We start from the raw sequence: 15,484 nt of genomic DNA, 5'->3' as shown, positions 1-15,484 counted from the left end.
GAGTCCAGCGGAGGGCAACAAAAATGATTAGGGGGCTGGAGCACATGACTTACGAGGAGAGGCTGAGGGAACTGGGATTGTTTAGTCTGCAGAAGAGAAGAATGAGGGGGGATTTGATAGCTGCTTTCAACTACCTGAAAGGGGGTTCCAAAGAGGATGGATCTAGACTGTTCTCAGTGGTACCTGATGACAGAACAAGAAGTAATGGTCTCAAGTTGCAGTTGGGGAGGTTTAGGTTGGATATTAGGAAAAACTTTTTCACTAGGAGGGTGGTGAAGCACTGGAATGGGCTACCTAGGGAGGTGGTGAAATCTCCTTCCTTAGAGGTTTTTAAGGTCAGGCTTGACAAAGCCCTGGCTGGGATGATTTAGTTGGGAATTGGTCCTGCTTTGAGCAGGGGGTTGAACTAGATGACCTCCTGAGGTCCCTTCCAACCCTGATATTCTGTGATTCTAAACACCATAAGGAATGCTAGCTACTCTGAACAATTCTAGAATAACCTATGTGTGTCTCTGCTCTCAGGTTTTATTAGGATTTTAGCTCTTTGGCTACATTTGTAAATATACATACATTGCACATAAAGTGAATTTTAAATTTTAATTGAGGTATTGGGTTTTAAAAATCAACAATACCTAGCTCTTGTATAACAGTTTGAGATCTATGGATTTCAAAGTGCTTTACAAAGGAGGTCAGTATCATTATCCTCATTACACAGATGGGGAAACAAATAGAAGGGCAGTTAATAGAAAATGATAGTAATTCTTGAGCCTTGTGAGTTACGGAATGTGTCACTTCCATTCACAGCTGTTAGAGGAAAAAGACCAGAAAGTGGTGAGAAGAGTCCACTTCCCCCTCCAAGAAGTAGTCTGGCATACCTCAGGGGCTCTGCATGGGGTTCCTCCTGCATGGATGCAATTGCGGGTCTGAGGGCTTTAGACCCTAATTTTGCAAAGACTTAAGCAGGTGCTTAAGTTTAGAAGCCGTGAGTAGTTCTATTGAAATCAATGAGACTACCCATGGTGCATAAGTGTCTGCAGGTAAGGGTGTAAGTCTGGACAGAATCGAGATCACATCTTGGTACTCTTTGGACCATGTGTGCAGCACCTTCAGGCCATGATCAGAGTGGGAGGGTGGGATGGGGAGGATGACTCTCCTTTTTACCTAATCCGTAATGGCAGATCACTCTCCAGTATTAGGAGACAATAATTCTGTAAGTGAATTACAAAAGGGGAAAACCTCAGTCATCTGTTTACTCTTGTTCCTTTCCTGATGCTCATTCTTCTTGTCTATTTTGGTCTGATTGGTCTTTATTATGCTGCTCTGGCAGGTGTCCCCCAGTGGTGCTGTTACATACTTTTCTTCTGAGTTCTTTCTTAGTGTGCAAGCAATCAAAAGTGCCATCTTGGAACACAAGCTGTGTTATTGCTAGTTTTTGTTTTGCAAGTTTGTGTGTCGGGGCCAGGGTCCTTGGAGAGGGAGCTGTGAGGTGGCATCAGAGCTTGATCTCTGATTAGAGTAAATTCTTGGGGCAGAGTTAATTCCTAGTAACTGGACATTAGTTTTGGGCTGTGATTTCTGAAAAATGGGGTTGCCCTGCATGATGATTGACCACCTCTGTTCCAGGACTGACATATGTGTAAATAGTGCAAACTAAACATAGAATCTATCTGAGTTACTGATTTCTTCTGCACTGGGAAGCCAACCTGCAAGGCCCCAGCCATCTGCTACCACTCATCTGAGGGACAATGCTGGTGTCAGCAAGGGACGTTAGTGTCTGTAAAAGGGGAACAATACATTTAAAGACTGGTGTGGTAGCATAATATAAATTTATTCGTGCATCTCTATCTAGATATCAGTTTCCCTGGTTAGTATCATAATATGTTGGTTCTAAATGATTTGTTAGACATTTCTGTGTATCTGCAGAGCTAGCACTACTGTCTCTACTGCCTGTGTTAAAATGATGTTTTTTGACATTAAGGCAAGCAGAAGCCTCATTTGTGGCATTAAACCACAGGTCACTTTGGTGCACTACTTTCTGGCACCCTCATTTTAGTCCCAAAGTTACCTTCCTTCCACCAAACTGGGAGTTGTTTCACTTTCATTGTTGAATATGGTTTAAATCAGAAATGAACATGAAACTGAAAGTATAAAAATTTACTTACGCTGAAGGAATGAATCCCACAGCAATCAGTTGCCTGCATAAGTAATTTTTTTTGGTCCACATTTTGCATCAGATACGTCCGTCTAGGCAGTTAGAGAGATGCTTTAGTGCACAACAGTAGATATAGAAGTTGGGTATTATCCCTTTAAATGGTGTGTGAGTCCTCTGGTAACCATCACAGTCTATCCTGTTGGAGTCTAGTAGAACCTGACCAGAGAACATAGCGAAGCTTAGTGTGCTGTAAACAGTGAGTAAACGCAGTCCTTTGGTCCCCACTGTGCCTGTGGTTCCTTCACATTGTTTGTTTGTGTAAAGAGCACACAACACCTATTTTTGTCTCTGAATTGTAGGAAGGTCTGGAGCAGTGATACTCAGACTGAGGCTCGCAAGCCTCAAATGGCTCTTTAATGTGTTTCCAGTAGCTCTTTGCAGCACATGATATTAAAATACTGTGTGATTTAATTATTAACCAATCGGCATGCTTTTACTCTGTTAATCAATTGTAGTTGATAAAATAATACTACTTCTTCAGTCATTTTGCTGTGAGAATAAGATATAAAAATTAAATATTTCCCCTATCATACTGTTTTAAATATGAATATATAGCACTATTGTAAATGAAACAATGAATTCACACTACTGTGGCTCTTTTGGATAATTAGCAATCAACATTTGGCTCCTGAACCACTGAGGTCTGAGTATCACTGGACTAGCGCATACTGGCCTAGGCATGTGAAGGTACTCAGCCTTTGTGAAAATCAGATCACTTACAGAGGTGTCTAAATATGAATTTTGGAAGTTAACTTCTGCACGTGTATCTGAATTATAAATGAACATGGTCTGAGTCTGTATCCCACACAGTAAGTGTCTCGCAGAGAAGTCTCAGACTCCATTCCAGAGTTTTACACCGACAGACATTTTTCTTTGAATTGGTTTTCCTCCCTCTCCCCACCTTACATAGCGTAGGAAAGCTGTTTCTGTTCCCACTCATTTCAGCCTGCTGCTTCATTTTGGGGGAGGTTATTCAGTTGCTCCCTGGAGATAATGAACAATAAGATGAAACTATGCGCACATACCTCAGCTGCTATTTTACAAATGTGAACAGATGGGGACACATTCTGATCTTACTCACCACTAAACTCTGAGTTATGCGGTCTGTAAGATTGAACAGAGCATTAGGTAGAACAGATCTTGAAACTGATCAAGAGAAATTTGACATCAGTTAGTGTTTGTTCTATATTTTGTGTGTTTCTCGTTGGCTCTTCACCTCACACAATTTGTGTATCCACATTAGTTTTTATATAATGATGTTCTGTAAAATGTCAGTTGCATCACTGCACAGCATAATTCTAAGTGATCATTTTGTTTTCCTGTGTTGCCATCAGGGGTGAAAGTAACTTAAAGGACTTGCCAGTACTCTGGAGTCCTGAGGAGGGGCGTGGCCTCCACTGGAAGAGGCGTGTCCTCCACTGGAAGAGGCGGGGCCTTTAAATCCCTAGGCCCTTTAAATCAGGATTTAAAGGGCCCGGGGCTAGGGCTGTGGTAGCAGCAGCTGGGAGTCCCAAGCCCTTTAAATCACCCCCTGAGCTCCCAGCTGCAGAGGTGTCTGGGAGCCCTGGGGCTCGGGGGTGATTTAAAGGGCCCGGGGCTCTAGCTGCTGCTACCGCAGCAGAGCCCCGGGCCCTTTAAATTGCCGACAGAGCCCCGGGGCTCCAGCAGCAGGGCCCGGGGCTCCGGCTGCCGCTACCCTCCAGGGCCCTTTAAATCATCTCCGGAGTTCTGCTGCTGGAGCCCTGGGGTAGCGGCAGCAGGTCTCTGGTAGCTATTTAAAGGGCCCGGAGTGGTAGAGACAGTGGGAGCCCCGAACCCTTTCAATAGCCACCAGAGCCCTGCCGCCACTACCCCAGGGCTCCGGCAGGCTCCGGGGCCTATTTAAAGGGCCTGGGCCCTTTAAATTGTCCCCGGAGCCCTGGGGTAGCAGCAGTGGGACTCCAGCAGTGATTTAAAGGGCCCGGGGCGGTAGCGGCGGCAGGAGCCCTGGGCCCTTTAAATCGCCACCCGAGCCCCGCCGCTGCTACCCCAGGGCTCGGGCAGCAGGGCTCTGGCGGCAATTTAAAGGGCCCTAGGCTCCAGCCCTTTAAATTGCTGCCTCAGGAAGCTGGTCCACCCTGGTATGGCGCACCAGCTCTTGCCGGCAGGGGTGGCAGGTTTGTAGAAATTTTGGTGGTGCCCGGAACCTGCCCCTGCCCAAACTCTGCCCCCCCAGCTCCACCCCCCACCTGCCCAAGGCTCTGGGAGGGAGTTTGGGTTGGGGAGGAGGTCTGGGGTGCAGGCCCTGGGCTGGGGCAAGGGACTGGAGTGCAGGAGGAGTGCAGGGTGCAGGCTCTAGGAGGGAGTTTGGGGATGGGAGGGAGTGCGGAGGGAGGGGTGCAGGTTCTGGGAGGGAGTTTGGGGATAAGAGGGGGTGCGGAGGGAAGGGGGTGCAGGGGTGAGGGCTGTGGGGTGAGGCTGGGGGTGGATTTGGGGTGTGGCTGGGGATGAGGGGTTTGGGGTGTGGGAGGGGACTCAGGGCTGAGGCAGAGGGTTAGGGTGCATGGGGATGAGGGCTCTGGCTGGGGCTGGAGATGAGGGGTTTGGGGTGTTGAAGAGGCTCAGGGCTAGGACAGAGGGTTGGGGTGGGGGGGATGAGGGCTCTGGCTGGGGGTGTGGGCTCTGGGGTGGGGCAGGGCTGGGAATGAGTTTGGGGTGCAGGCAGGCTGCCCTGGGACTGGAGCCAGAGAGGAGGACTCCCCCCAGCCCTCTCCCTGCCGGCAGCAGCGAGCTCTGGGGTAGGGACCCCCTTCTCCCCCCCGGCAGCACACTCACCCCCCCCCACACTGTCACTGCACGTGCTCCTAGGGCCCCTCTCAGGTCCAGGAATCCCCCTTGCCTCCCCTGTGGTGGGTGCCATGCCGGGGGGGCTGCCATCACATGTGCGCCTCCTCCCCTGCTGCTGCCCCTCACTGTAGCCTCACTGGGGGTGGGGGATGGGTCTGTCCCTTGCCCAGCGTGGGGCAAGAGCAGTGACTGCGGGCAGGGGGGGTGGCTGTACTGGTGGAGGGTCCCACCGGAAAATGAAAGGGTCTGAGGGGGAAGGGCAGCCTGCCCTGGCAGTAGTGGGGGGGGGGGCACTAGGACCCTGTGGCGGCAGTTAATGCAGGCAGGCAGCATGGAGCTTCAGGGGAGAGACAAGGAAGGGAGATGCAGGGGGGCAGCAAAGGGGGGCCAGCCCACACTCAGGAGAGGCGCGAGGGGGCAGCAGGTGTATTTATAGACTCATAGACTCATAGACTTTAAGGTCAGAAGGGACCATTATGATCATCTAGTCTGACCTTCCGCATGATGCAGGCCACAAAAGCTGACCCACCCACTCCTCGAATAATTCTCTCCCATGACTCAGCTGTTGAAGTCCCCAAATCATGATTTAAAGACTTTAAGTCGCAGGGGTGTTATTCAGGCTGGAATTTAGCCAGGCCACCAGGTTCATTGTCTTGTCTATTTAAATTCCCATTATAATTTTAATTGTAAAAGATCGTTTTTCCTTCCTGTGTTGGTTATTTTATGTTCTTCAACAGCATTCTGGCTTGGAGGTGGCTGCATTTCAGTGGGGAATAAATGGATCCCTGTATGTCACTTAAATTGTATAATGTACTTGGGCTCTGCAATTCTTACTGTGTGGAGAAGTCACTGGGACTCTGAACAGAGTGAAATATACAAAGCAGTAACTCTTGTAGGATAAAGCCCTAACTCTGCAGCCCTGTTCAAATTGTTTTGATTCAAAATTGTGGTTACTTCCCATACCATCACAGTACTAATTGCATTCCTATGAAATGCATTTTGAGATCATAATTGCAATACTTGGCATTTAAAGCTGAGTCAAAGAACAAAAAGTCCATGCAAGATCAGCAAAATGTGGTAGTAGTAAATTTGGTTTCTGAGTTAAACTGCTTCACGGAAGGAGGCTGAAAGTTAGGGCTCACGTGCTTCCTCTGTTCAGCTTGTTGCAACCAGATATTCAAGGAGTCTGAGAAAAGTGTGAATCCCAAGCCCCACATTTCTTACACACAATACGGGGAGTTAATGAACGAGGAAGAGATTGAAAGGGACAATGTGTCCTAGGCAACTCACTGCCACAGGGTATTACTAAGGCTAATAGTCTAGTAAATCCTTTAAAAAATTTAGTCAGCAATTACAAGGGCTCTTAGGGCTATTTAAAGAATTTGGCTAGAACCTTGAACTCATCCAAAATTGTTGTAGCAAGCTGACTTGGAAGTTAGATTACTGTTCTTTAAAACATGCACAGACCACTCCTCAAATAGTTAGGTGACTTCCCTTTGCACTCTGCTGATAAGAGGTTAGTGAGATGGCATATCCCGAAGGATGTGCTCTTTTCCAGTTTCAGAACTGGTTCAAAATGATTGAACCTAACACAATGTATTTTACCCAGTGCTATGCAAGAGCTAATTGTGGGACATCTGGTAATTCATATCCACGAGGCAGACGGTGAGGTTACATGTGAAGGGTTATCTGGATCATCCTTAAAATAGATGGTGTACTGTAGAAGCGTAAGTATGCTGCTTGCTGCAGAACCAACCAAGCAGGGAACAAGGCACCTTGTGGGTTGCTCAGTCAACCAGGATCGTTACTAAAGCTTGCAAACAACTGACTTACTGGGACTAATATTGGAAAAAGGGATTTATAGGGAATTGGATGGCTCATTGAGGGGATTGCTAATGAGATAGAGAATCTTTCACTTGTAGGTCATTAGTTCAAATCTGTCACTGGCCAGTAGTGACCAAAAGGCTGTTTGGTGGCCTATATAAAATGTTTCACTGCGGCTCCCAGTGGACGGACTGATGTCCTCCTCACAGCTGAGGGTAGTTGCTTTTGGGGCAGTGTGAGAGAGCTAGTGTGGTGACGCCACCGTGATGACTTCAACTGTCAGTGTCCACTTGACCAGCTGTGGGGCTAACCTCAGGGTTTCTTTGCTATGTTTACTTGATCATTCAGACCAGCATAAAGTACCTCTAGCAATTACAGGGCTTTGCCTGGGGGAGAGGAAAGAGGCGAAGCCTGAAAAGACAATGAAATACCGAGGAGTAAGACTGTTAAAACTACCATGTCATTGTTGCTTATGGTGATATGGTTAACACAGTTCATATACTGTAGTTTTGTACTGGATTTAGGCCCTGATTTGGCAAAGCATCAAGTAGGTGCTTAAAACCAGACCATCCCTATTAAGCAAAGCATGTGCTTAAAGTTAAACATTTGCTTAAATGCTTTGCTGAATCAGGGCTAGGGATATTTGTAGCAAAGTGTTGATATAGGAGCATGAACTAATTTCATTTTCCATTGTGAATAGGCCATTTCAAGCTCTTCTTCTGCTCTCACTAATTAATCGCTGCAGATTATATATAAAATTTGTAATTAAAGATGGCACCAACCTCCTGGATCTGAGTTTTGATCAAAAGTTTGAAGCTCATTCTATCTCTGTACTGAGCTGAATTCAAATTCCCTAAACCAGAGGGATGTCTGGATTGGAACCATTGGAGTTCTGCAGTGATGTGACTCTGGGTTTTGGTTGTATCTGTTAGAGTGAGATGTTCATAGCTTCATCTGCAATTTGGGTTTTGGGCCATCTTTTAATCCCTTAACTAGTGTCTAGCTGTCCTGGTTTTAGGTGCTTCAGGATTTACTAAAATTAAGTCCCACAGGAGGGGTCTCTTAGGCTACATCTTCACTGGGGAGGGGATCGATTTAAGAAATAGCGTAGCTGAATTCGACGTATCCGAGCCGACTTACCCCACTGTGAGGACGGCGGCAAATTGACCACCGCAGCTCCCCCGTCGACGGCGCTTACTCCTACCTGCGCTGGTGGAGTACAAGCGTCGATTCGGGGATTGATTGTCGCATCCCGACGAGAAGCGATAATTCGATCCCCGAGAGATTGATTTCTACCCGCCGATTCAGGCGGGTAGTGAAGACGTAGCCTGAGACTATGTCTGCACTGCCCCACAGTTCAGACTACCGGGATGTGAATAGCAGTGCGCACCCACGTCCTGCACTGTTACTGCCCTATGTGGACACTGTGGGCACGAACTAAAAGGTTCCTAGTTCACGTTAACTTCGTCCTCTTCAAACAGAACTAGATTAATGCAAACTAGGAACTTTTTAGTTAATGTCCAGACGTGGGAGTTACAGTGCCGCACTTTGGTGTGTGTGTGTGTTGCAATTCACACCCCTGTAATCCAAACTGTTGGGCAGTGTAGGCAAGCCCTTAATTTTAGAGCTTGATGGAAAACCATGATTTTTTCCCCCATGAAATTATTTGCAGGAAAAAATCCCCTTTTGAAATTTTCCCATAGGAAATTTTGAAAAGGTGGGAAAGTGTCTACACACACTTTCTTACTGTGTGAGGAAACACTGTTAAGTGTTCGGAAGCATTGCTCTGAAATGTGAAAATATGACTTTGTCTGTCTGAAAGTGTTGTTAACAGACAGAAAGTAATACTTTCAACTCTTCACGGCTGTTATCACACTTTCTTACCATTACCTACTATTGGGGGGTGAGAGGGAGTAAGAAAGCGTGTGTGTGCAAATCTCTTTGGAAATTGTTTTTACCTGTTAAGAGAAACTGGAAAAAAATCAACAATAACATTTTCTTGGAGGAAAAAAATCATTTTTATGCAATTCCAATTTCTGAATTAAAAATTTTTTGATCACCTCTGTTAAATCTTGATGTGCTTTAGATAAATTATTTTCAGGTATCTTTATATGGATATGTATGACCTTTTTAATGTTAAGTCAAAGGTGCACAGAGTCTGAGACAGGTCCCTTGGTCTGCATAAAGAAAAAAGGGAATTGTGTGCCTCATTATTAAACCCTAGAGTTACTATTCAGTACTGGAAACAGGCTTGGATGTTTCAGGTTTTTGGACAGCAATGGGAAGTACACCATAATCTAACTCCTTCCAATAATAGCGGTAGCAAAAAGGAAGGAAATAGAATTTCCTGGAGTGGGGTGTTAGGGAGAGGGAAAGACCAGATTAACTTCCTAGCTATGAAGAGGATTTAAGTGAGATAGAAAGCGGTCAAGGTCATAACTATAGACATTCAAAATAAAATTGGTGCCCACAAAGGGTGATAAAATCCGGTTGCTTCAAAAGAGGAGAAAGCAAGGCAGGTGAGAGTGTGCGTGTGGTGTAGTGTGTAAGCAGGGCCAGCAGAGCATAAGAAGCTTTCAGTGACAATGAAGTTTGACAGGCAAGAATGAGAGGAAGAGACATCTAATAATAGGGCATGTTTAACCATTTATCTCTCATTAAGGAAACAGCAGCTCGGAAAATGGCTTTTTCCATAGAGCAATTATGGTAATGCAGCGCCTTCTGAGATACAGCTCAGTCAGCATTTCCAGCCTAAACTTAATTGGCAAGGCTTTCCGTCTGGGATATGGACACTTGACATGGACTTGAACCTCACTGTGGAAGTGTCTTCTCCCAGCAGTTGGAGAGTGTCTGCAGGATGGCAGTTTAGTTTTGAATGTTTCTCCCCAGAATAGCCTCAACTTGGTAAACTGGCTGGCAGCTGCTAGGCAAAATAGTTCTAAGGATTCCCTGTTACCATAAACTAAACAATAGTAGTAGCGCCTCATGGTCCCAAATGTGGATCCCTTTGTGCTAGGTGCTGTACAAACCTAAAAATATGTGGTCGTTGGCTTTGGGGTTCTGTTCCCAGCTCTGCCACTGACTCACTGCGTGACTCCGGGTCAGTCACGCTCTGTGCCTCAGTTTTCCCATGTATTAAAAGAGTAAAATAAATTCCTGAGAAGCTGGTTTGTGAGAGGTGATAGAATGGAAAATTAGTATTACTTTTTGGCTTGTAGCATCTTTAAAACGGTGACAGCAGTCTTCAGCATCTACAACAGTGTTTTTCAACTTGGGGGGTGCCAGGCCAGCCTGGGGCATTCACAGCGTTTGTTATACCTGAAATATATGGTCCTTGTTTCTCTCTCCCTTCCCCCTAGCATTCAGTGCAGGTTTTCCCCATCTCTGCTCTGAAAGCAGCAATGCTGCAGGGGCTCCTTATGCCTTGGGAAATGTTTTTGTCTTTAATTGAAACCATGTGAAGTGCACTTGGCAATTAGTTAGGAGTGCCTCAAAAATTCTTGTAATAATAATAGGATCCTTCTCAGAACATTTGAAATAAAGAGCACTGATTTATATCCATAGGAGCACGCTCCACCCCCACGCTTCAAATGTTCTCTGGTTAAAGCAGCTGATGACTCCTTGAAAGTCCACTCACTTTCCCTCCTTGCCCTTTAATAAAACTGGCCCTGGGCTTAGATCACATGTACAAGGCTGAGGGCTCTGGCTGTAGCCACTGACCTGAACATGGTGTGTCTGCACCCATGGCATTCTGCTGAGGTGAGACCACGTGTAGCATGGCCTCTCATGGTTCCCAGCCAAGGCCACCTCCCCCCCGAAAGAAGCTGATGTGTGGGAGAACTGGAAGTGGGGGAAGTATGGAGAGTTGAGGGAGAGTGCAGCAACTGTGTCACAGCTTGGGGAGTACAGATGAGGAGGTGAAGGCCTAAGGCCTGTTGTGTGGAGGAAGGAGAAAAAATGACTGAGGCTGTGGTGGTACAATTGACAAGTTTGCAGTAATGTAGGGGTTCCCAAGCAGTCTAAATCTTATGCTCTGTCACTTGGGAAAGAAGTGAAATTCCCTGTTCCTGACATATCTTTCCCCACCAATAATACATAAGTCTTACAGCTCTGTACCTCTGCCACTGATTTTTAGTAATGCTCCTTTACGGCACCCATATACCAGGGGTCAGAATTGACATCAGAGACATGTCACTGCAATCTTCTTCCTCTAACCCCAGAGGGCTCATCTTCCTACTTTCCCTGAATGAGCTGTGTAGACTTTTCTCCTACTATGAAGACCCTGAGCAAAGCAGCCCATCACTCAGCAACTCTGCTGCTGACACTGCTGAATTCAGGGCTTGGATTCCAGACTTCCAAGGATCCAGCATGCTAAAACTCTGCTTCCTAGGCTTGTGGGTTAAGTAGTATAAAACCCAGGTGTCAGTAAAATGCCCCATTGTGAATTCATAAACCATTGTGACTCCCTCAGGAAAGTGGCAGCCTTTCCTTGCGGTTTCTTTCTGCAGAAGTCAATGTTGCTAACTTCACGAGCCATTTAACAAACCTAGATCATGCTCAGTAGCTAAGTATCTAAAGCTTTACGTGTTCTGCCAACTGAATGTCACCTAAGTATAATCCAGGCCCTGACTCAAATTGACAGGGACGGGCTGGCCTGGGAAATAATCTCTTTAAATAGAAGCATCCAATTCTCAAAGTCATTTCTTTTGCCCTGTCTAGCGTTGGAGAGCTGCTTACAGCAAGTCGCCTACAGAGCACACATCCCTCCCAGGCTTGACAGGGGCGGTACGTTCCAAAGGCAAGTGAGTCAGTTGCCTGGGGTCTCGCCGCTTTGGCTAACGCTGGGAATTGCTATGAATTTTGCGGCACAGTTTCTCTACTCCAAGGTTTTAAAGAACAGAACTCCCAGGGAATGCTCCAGGGAAGAGGAAGACTATGATCCTTTCTGGCAAAGGTTGGAGAATATTGCTGTGTGACTTAGAACTAGATTGCTCCTTTCTCTTCCTTACGAGTGATGGACAGTTCCAGGGCTGTACCTGGGGCTGGAGCTGCGGGCATCACTTCCCCTGGATCCCTTCTGCCTTCTTATGGTGCTATAGTTGGAGTTCTGCTTCACCTCTTTGTGTATTTTGTTGCTCTGCTTTATAGGTAATGCTTTTTGTTTTCCCTTTCCTTTCCCTGTTCCCTAGAAAACCAAAAGTGATTGTAGTTATTCAATATTTTCTAAAGCTCTTAGTGGGTCAAAGTGATCGCTGAGGTCACTGCACTGGAATCAGTGGAGCAGCGCTGGGAATGAACTTGTCCCACCAGTACAGGTGAAGACTGAATTGACTTATCTATGGGATTCAAAGATTTTACCTTTCTGTAAATATATCCTGATGGAAAAAGGCCTGAAGTGGTCAATGAAATATTGAAAAATGAACTGTCTTGTGGGACATTTATTTTATGTGTATTTCTGGAATCTGGTGTTAATGGCATGTTAGATGTCTTTCTGTTGGTGATCATGGTCTACTGTTAATTATTGTTTTACAATAGTGTGTGGAGTCTCCAGTTGAGATCAATGGCCAATTGTGCTAGGTACAGACAGGTATGAACGTTCCCTGCCCCAAAGATCTTACAATCCAAGGCCCTGATCCTGCAAATCCTTACGTTTGTGCTAAATATTCAATAGCCGCACTGATAGCAATGTCCTCAAAGTTAAGCACACATTTGAGCATTTCCACCTATACAGACAAGACGGACAGATGAAGTATTATCCCATTTTTTACAAATGAGAAGCTGAGTCAGAGAGAGAGAAAGTGACTTCTCCAAGGTCATGTAAGACGTTTTCAGCAGAGTCTGGAATAGAACCTAGATCTCCAGAGTTGAGTCCAGTGCCTCTAACACAAGACCACCCTTCTCATCTGTGCTGTTTGTCATTTCTTACATGAAAGCTAATAGAAAACTTCTCATTTGGTTAATAAACTCGGAACTCTACATTTTAAGATTTTTTTTTAATTATAAAAATGTTTACAATTGTTTTAGCTTTGATCCTTCTCTTTCCTAACAGATGCAGCCAGCCCTGAAGTAAATATTGTTCATTTGACTTTCTTAAGGAAGAAGCCTCCGTCCATTCAAGGGACTTTGCGGAATTATTGTAGCATTAGCATCACAGGGAATGAACCACACAAAGTGTAGCCATTTAAACTTATCATGCCTCCACATTTTTAATTTTCATATTAAGGAGGTGTCAGATTATTAAGGGGATAATACTGCCAGCTTTAAGCAGTGGCGTTTGTTTGGACTGAGGTCACAGTGACTGTTCAGACAGGACTGCTGGTCAGGCTGAAGCCAAATAAAGGGTTTGACTTGGCTCTGCCTATGATGATGCTGAATTAGTGAAGCTAATGCTATACACACAGAGAGATATAGAAAATACATAGAACTTGATATTGCAGCTTGACAGCTGGGCAGCAGACATAATTGAGCCTGAGCTTTACATCCATTAATTGTAGAACATTGCACATGAGGAACTGAGACGAATGTGCCTGCTGTATGTATAGTGTCCAAACCATTTCCCAGCTTGGTTATTCAATTAGTTTATTTTAACTGAAACAAACTCCTGTTAAACTATCTGGTCGTGACGTATTTGGCTCCATCATCCAGTGCATTTAGTCTGTAGAGAGGTAGGCTTATCATTAAGGCACGGTTATGAATGGCTAAGGCCTGGGACTGGGACTTGGGAAATCTGGGTTCTGTTCCCACCTCAGACACAGACTTCCTGCATGATCTTAGGCAAGTTGCTTAAATCTCTCTGTGCCCTGATTTCAAGTCTGTACAGTGATTATAATTCTTCCTTGGTCTGTCTTGTTTATTCAGGGGAGGCTTTCCAAAGTGCTGGAGGGATTTAGGAGCAGAAGTCCAAATGACTTTCTGTAGGAGTTGGGTGCCTAAATCCCTGAGCAGCTTTGGAAAAAACCCACCCTTAAATTGTCAGTTCTTGGGGGGCAAGGACCGTTTCTTACTGTGCGCTAGTACAGTGCCTAGCACAATGGGGTGCCACAGCCTTGGGAGTCTCTAAGTGCTACTGAAATAAAAGTAGTAATAAAACTGGCAAAGGGTTTTCTAATCTGCCATTATGGATAGAGTGCTGCAGGGGGTCCTGGGGTATGTGCTCCCTGTACTAGGGGAAAACCCATTGTACCTCTGGTCCAAGCCATGTAGAATGCACTTGTACCACTCTGAGTGGTGCCTTATAATTGCTGCTGGTGGTGATGATGCTTTTTATAACTTATAAATATGCAAGTATTGATTTGTTTTCCATTGATCTTTGTTCTCAATGCACTTCAGAACATAGGGCTGAACCACAAGTTATATTCTTGATGCAGAAATTACTGGCTGAAATGTTATGGTCTGTGCAGGAGGGTCAGACTGGTAGATCATAATGATTCCTTCTGGCCTTAAAATCTATGAATCTGCAGTCCTTAGTCCAAAATTACCATTGACTGGAGGATTAGTCTACAGTATTTTTCTTGGTCAATCAGACTTCTAGTCCATCAAGTGTAGTGGCCCACTGCTGAGCCACTCCTGAGAAGTGCTAGGGTGCTTAGCATTTTTAAGGAGATGTGTTCAGTTAGTATCTTAGAGGGTCAGGCCTCAGCTGAGTAATGTTTTACAGGGGTAGGAATCTTTCCATCCCTGGAAGTCATTTGAGACCTAGAAGCATGAGATCTGACTGGCCTTATCTTGAATGCAAACTACAAGTGGGCCTATTGATTATAAAAGGATCTGGCTCTTTTTTTTTTTTTTAAACCCAGATTTGATGTTTGTTAAAATGAATTGGGGGTTCATCCACATTTATTGGTGTTATCAGAATGATGTTGATGCATAATAATCCCTAGCAAGTTTGCACACTACCATTGTCCCCTGTGACTTATGCAGAGGAGTTTTGGATCATATAGAAATAAACACACATATAACTACCCTTCTAACATCTTCCCTGAATAGCCCCAGTATTGTCTCTTAGTGACTGTACTAGAGTTGAAACTTAACTTGTAGATCCAAATTCTGTCGGTCACTTATATCGACTCATCAATGAGAAGCTTGTTGTGCTCCTATTCTAACTTGCCAGCAACCCCACAAAACCTTGGATTTCACACTCAATAGACCATCCACAGTTCCTTGAAGCCATGGGCAGGACTTAGGGATTGGGGAGTACTCTGTGTGTCTTAGCAAATACCTCCCTCTTTCACTGCACTCCCACTCAGCTTATTTTCCCTCTTGACCTGAGTAATCTGAGTACAGGCAGCTGTGTAGGGGTTTCATAGGCATTCCTGGGCTATCCAGACTCAGAACCAGGGGCGTTTAATCTGTTGTCAACATAACAGCAAAGGGGAAAAAAAGCAGAAGCATTCTTTGCCAATGCAAAGCATGGGACTTGGGCACAGATGTTCGAGAGGAATCATTGCCGGACAGCAGGCACTATCATCAGAGAACCATTCACAAAAGTGGTGTCCTCCTACTACCAGTGTTGGCATGTTATTTTATCCAGCTTCCAGATGATTTGGGGGAAGTCTGTCTTTTAAAATGGTAACACTGATAAATGGAGGCCTGGAAGTTCAATGGGAAAGTTCAGATGCTTCT

The sequence above is a fragment of the Emys orbicularis genome, chromosome 7 (genome assembly GCF_028017835.1).
Source record: "Emys orbicularis isolate rEmyOrb1 chromosome 7, rEmyOrb1.hap1, whole genome shotgun sequence".
Taxonomy (NCBI): Eukaryota; Metazoa; Chordata; order Testudines; family Emydidae; genus Emys; species Emys orbicularis.
This window is presented reverse-complemented; position numbering follows the sequence as displayed.